We start from the raw sequence: 5875 nt of genomic DNA, 5'->3' as shown, positions 1-5875 counted from the left end.
GGCGGCGTCGGACGGGCTCGGACGGCGGCGGCGGACGGGGTCGGAGGGCGGCGATCCGCGGCGGCGGCGATCGGATGGGCCGGGCGAGTAGACGGGGTGGGCGGGCGAGTAGATCGTGCTGACAGTTTGTTTGTGTTTTTTTTTTGCATGCACGCGGTCTACGTATGCCATCCACAACTGTATAATACGAGGTGGGCATACCCTTCTTTCGTATGACCATTCTGCCCTTCTACGTTTTGTTGGGGGGAGGGGTCTACCGAAGCAAGCCCCTTGGTATTCGAGGATGTTGACATGCACAAGATGGAAATGCTGCCGGTGCTGGCCTCATTTAAGTGGCCAAGCAAGTGTGACTGTCATTTCTTTTACAACAACCAAACCAAAGCATGTAACTGTAACAAACAATATGTGCATGTATTTAAATTGCATTCTACTATCCAGTCTAGCTAAACTCACTCTGCCATTGACAATTTTTATGAATACCTTTTTTTCAGAACAGGAGGATGACCCCCGGCCTCTGCATCTGGGAGATGCATGCAGCCATTTTATTGATTATTTTCGAGGACCTTACAAATCATAACAACAATATGTCTGAATCTGCCATCTTGGCAACACCTGCCGCTACACCTATCCAAATGATGAAGGGATGCAAGCTGGGCCACATACCCAGACCTCTCACCTAAGCCTAACATCTAAAGCCGGAGGCCTCGACCGAACCATCTGCCAGGTTCGGGGCTCAAACCGGTCTGACACACTCACATGTGTCGTCGTCGCCGCCATTTTCCGCTGGTCCATCTTCAGAGCAAATTGATGTGACAACCTTGGCAGGTCCTCCGCCATCGACGCCACCATGACGCCAAACGACGACCTCCACCTACGCGAGCCTTGGCAGGTCCTTCGCCATTGACGCCACCACGACGCCAGACGACGACCTCCACCTACGCAAGTCCATCTCCAAGCAACGGACATAAATCCATGCTAGGATAGGGCCGCACCACCGCCGTCGCCCACCACCCACGAGCGCCACCCAACCACAAGGTTCCCAAAGCGGCGCCTTCAAGAAGGGAACGGCGCCGTGAGCGCCGCTACCGCCCAACAAAGTTAGGGCTTTCGCCCGGGAGACCTAGGGGAAGGGGAAGTGTGAAGATCAGTCCATACGGACGCATCCAAGGAAGGGAACAACGACCTCAGGCGTCGCCGTCGGCGCGGCTGGTCATGGCCGGCCAGGGATTTCGCCCGAACTAGATCCCCGCGACCAGCAGCGCCACCTGTGCAGAACCGGCGACCAAGAGGAAGCGCGGCCCGACCAGGCTGGCCCGCACGCCGAATAGGGAAGGAGGGGGAGGCGCCAGATCGCGCGCACCGACCGCCGCAGAAGCCGCCGCTGGCCGCCAACGACCACCAGATCCCGCCGCCCGTGCGCCGGGACGCCAGATCCACCGCCCACACGGCTGCTAGCCCGCCGTGCCTTGCCAATGGAGCCGCTGCTCCAGATCCAGGGTCCCCAACGTGGAGGCAGGGCAACCGAGGCCCCGCCGCCACCATCCTTGGCGCCCCTAGATAGAACCTAGATAGAACCTTTCTTTCTTTTCTCGGCGGAGGATCCAAGTACCTCGAATCTAGTAACATCTTAGAGGTTTGAGTGGAGCTGACTAGCTCAGGTACGCGCTGCTAGTTTTGTACCTACGATCATCACACACAAGCAAAGATGGAAGAAAAGGAGAGCCTGATGGGCCAACCGGCGGCATCCTTGTGGGGAGGCTCGGCAGTGGTGCCTCGAACCTTAGCACGCTGATGGCCTGCCTGATGGAAGGTCTCAGGCTCCGGTCATGGGAAGTGCACCAGAGCCCGACGACGATCACGCGCTCCATTTCCTGGAAGTTGAACTCCTCGATCAGCCGTGGGTCGGCGGCGTCAAGGACTCTTCCCTTGAGAAAAAGGGTTTCCCCCGCTTTGTATTACAAAGCAACCAACCGATACAACCGATGATAGGGGCTGGGACGGAAGCAGCACAAACACGCCCAAAAGAAAGAAAAGAGAAAAAAGAAAAGAAACAAATGCTGATAACGGCGGATCGACGAAAACGACGAAGCCTCGTGACCGCTGCATCCACCGGAGATCGCCCACCAAGCTCCGAGACTCCGAAATGCCGGTACCTAACAACACCTCCAAGAAGGGACGCGACGATGACAACGCTGATGCCAAGGGTTTCCCCCGGTACACGGCGAGGAGAGAGGAAGGGTAGCCCCGACGCCCTCCAGGAAGGTCCGGCGGCACCCTCAGGCGCCACCGCGTCGGTGTCGGTCAAGCCAACAAAGATTTCTCCCGATCCCAGCCTACCTCAGGCACTCCGGATCTCGCCACCAGACCGACCACCACCCTGCGTCAACACGGACATGAAGCTTCCCACGCTGTCTCACCACGGCACCGCGTAGATGGTCTGCACAACAGAGAAGAGGAGCCGGGACTAGGGCAACAGCACCGTCGGCATACGGGAGGGCCCCACCTCCACTGTCCACGACGGTAGCCGACCGGACGCCATGGTAGGAGCCTACCGGGCCCGTGGCCCCACAGGCCCGGCCGGGCCCTCAAAGGCCCGGACAGCTCCCGCCTCCGCGCAGCAGCTGGTACGCCGTCGGCGTCGCTGTCCCAGTCGAAGCCGCTCCCCTGCCTCCCCATACAGAGAGCGTCGCGGTCGCGCCGGAGCCGACCCACAAGGACCCAGAAGGGACCCTCCGGGCCCAGATCTGGGCCGGGGACGCGCCCCCGGCCGGCCGGCACCACCGGACTACCCCGCCGCCAAGAGGCGGCACCATCCACGGCGAGCACCGCCGGCCTCCACACCGGGACGCCGGACCGTCGCCGGCCATCACCGCCCGAGCAGGGAAGGACCGCGCGCGGGGAAGGGCAAGCCCACCACCGCCAGCATCACGCGGCCGAGGGCCGGCGGCGCAGGCTGACGGCGGCGGGAGGAGGGATGGGCGCGGGGAGGGGCTGTAGGCGCGCGGAGGAAGGGCCCCCGGCCGCCTCGCTCGGGGAGGCGGCGCGGGGGTACGGGGACGTGGAGGAGGGGCGGGGGGAGGAGAAGGGGAACGGGGGAGGAGGAGGCTGGCGGCTCCGGCGGGCTCCGGCCGTCGCGGCGGCGGCGCCGCCGGCGGGGAAACCCTAGGGAGCGGGGGAGCGGGGGGTCCAAACTCGATTTGGAGGACCTCTCTCTCTCTCTTTCTCCCAAGGACTCTTCCCTTGCTGTACAACTCCGACACCCGTTGAGCCAGGTGGATCACAGTGTCGTTTGGAAGGGCCACGACAGGCCTGCGCCCACAGGCTATCTCGAGTAGGACCATGCCGAAGTTATACATGTCCGCTCAGCGGTGGCCCTGCCAGTCACCATGCAGTCCGGGTCCATATACCCCATTGTGCCGGCAAGCTCCGTCGTGTACGACCCATGGCTATGGTCAACGAGCCTTGCGAGCCCGAAGTCGCCAAGCTTTGCGCTGAAGCAGGTGTCCAGCATGATGTTGCTCGGCTTGATGTCCCTGTGCAACACACATTGCTCCCAGCCTTGGTGCAAGTACATGATCGCTGAGCTGATCCCCAGCACAATCCCATGCCTAAAAGTAGAAAACGAAAAGCTAAAAATTACATGTCATGGTTAGCAAGAAAGAAAGGCGAAATGATACATAACTAATGTATCCAGGCTTCCAAAAATGCCTGCATGCCACGAATAAATACCTGATCGGCCATGTCAGCACATCCGATGTATTGTAAAGGTGAGTGTTGAGACTGCCACCGGGCATCAGCTCATAGACCAGAAGGAGCTCGCCGCCACCATGGCACCAGCCAATGAGTTGCACGAGATTGCGGTGCCGAAGCCGGCTTATGGTCCTCAGCTCCGAGATATACTCCTTCATCCCCTGTTTTGAGCTCTTGGATACTCTTTTTATCGCCACATCAAGGTTCAAGTCCTTGAAAAATCCTTTGTATACTGAACCGAAACCTCCTTCCCCGAGCTTTCTGCCGTCTGCGAAATTACCTGTGGCAGTTTTGCCAGCTTCTTGTAACGAAACTGCTTGGGTCCTGTTCCTTTCCTGAGCTCGTCTTCCACCGCCACATCATTGGACAAGTCCATTCCCATCTCGTCCAGTCTTTTCTTCGGCCGGTGCATGAAGAGCCATACCCAGGTGCCCAGGCCGATCAAGGACAAGACTGAACCGGCAGCCGCACCCAGGCCGATAATCAGTTGCCGTTTCCTATCTGGAGAAGATGGAGCTCCTGCTGGGTAAATAAATAAATTAATTGGCATCTTCGCGATATTAAAATATTCCCTTTATCGAAAAAAATAAAATAAAAACCATAGGTATGAAGATTGAAATTCCAGACGCGTGCCTCTAATTAAGGGAAGGTAGAGAGAAGTACTGAACCTGGAGGAGGGGTGGTGATCTCCATCGGATCCGTGGTGTATCTCACATAGCAGCTGTACCCCTTGATGCTAGCAGCGGTGCTGTTAGGATAATGTTCTATCATCGATATATGCGCGTCCTCAGCACACTTGGTGCACTCACTGGGTGCCAAGTCCCTCGAGCACTGCACCAGCCCGAACATCGCCTGCGAGTTGCTCTGCGGATCCATGTATGTCTCGCTCCCGTTGGCGAACCGCAGAGATGAGGCAGCCGCCTCCAACGACAAGCGGCTTATCAGCTTCTGGCGTGTTTTTCTCATGCGATCCATGTCATGGGCGTAGAACCTGCCCTCGTCGGTTATGGTAGAGCCGATGGACAGGTCGGCGACGGGGAAGAAAGACTCATTCGAGTACCTGAGGACGCAGGCGTCGTAGAATGCTCCGGCCATCCAGGTGTAGGGGCACCCGACGCCCACGAAGTAGGGCACCCCTGACAAATAGCTCTCGCACCTGGACCAGTTGAAGTCGACATAGCACATGACAAGTCCGAATACCTCGTCCGGGGGGGCGCCGTGACTAGCTTGCAGGAACCCACGGTTTTTCATGGCGCCATGGCGGAGCTTGTCAGCGAGCGCTTGAGCATTTGACTGGCGCTGCTCCCAGGTGGAGTAGCTCCTCCAGCTTGGGCAGTAAGAATCAATAGGTAGATTGTCTTGCTCGTCGGCAGTTGCGCCCAGCGAGATGTTGAAGGCGGCCATTCACTGGAAATTATCTACGAATGGTAGTTTCTCGGTGAAATCTATGTATTTAGATCTAATTGATTCTGGGCCAATTCCAAGGTCACTCTATATCTGAAAGATTAAAGTTTCGCGTAGGATTAAAATCTTCATGTGGTTTATCCACAAAGAAGTGATATTGACCAAGTATAATTTGGCAAAGCCAAGATGAGTAGATAGTTCTCGATGTCGTTTTTTGACCAGGATGAAACTATAAAACTCCTCTTTCTCGATTGTCCGTTAGCAAAACTTCTATAGCTTACGTTGCAGATAGCCTTCAACGTTAATCCTCCATTTAGCATTAACACGTTATTTGGAGTGAAATCAAATATAGCGAGACATATTTGGATAGGGATATGTGCACTATTTTGGGTTATATGGAACAACAAAAATGATATGATCTTTAACCGGAAAAACCTTACCAACATTTTGCAGGTTATCTACAGAGTCATCGCTTAGATCCATACATGGTCGTTACTCATTCATGCGGATTCCAGGGAGCTTTTAGCTATTAGTTGCAATCATTGGGAGAAGATAGCACGGGTTATTTTCAACCGATTTGGATAGCGAATTAATAATTGGCTAGGTGTATAGTCATCGTAGCCTATTTTTTTTGCGCCAGATGTGGCACTTTTTATTATATTTTTTGTTTGGGCTCTGTTTATTAGCTAGTATTGGGTTTCAGACTTTGTTTGCATACTTT

At 56.0% G+C, this 5875-nt stretch overlaps 1 pseudogene; it reads right to left on the bottom strand.

The window, feature by feature from the left end:
• The window catches only part of LOC123157128 (cysteine-rich receptor-like protein kinase 15), an 8079-nt pseudogene extending 2925 nt beyond the window's left edge, over positions 1–5154 (bottom strand).
• Positions 5155–5875: the final 721 nt, after the last annotated feature.

This window comes from Triticum aestivum, chromosome 1D (genome assembly GCF_018294505.1).
Source record: "Triticum aestivum cultivar Chinese Spring chromosome 1D, IWGSC CS RefSeq v2.1, whole genome shotgun sequence".
NCBI classification, from domain to species: Eukaryota; Viridiplantae; Streptophyta; class Magnoliopsida; order Poales; family Poaceae; genus Triticum; species Triticum aestivum.
The sequence above is the reverse complement of the archived record's forward strand: the minus strand, read 5'-3'. Positions and strand labels throughout refer to the sequence as shown.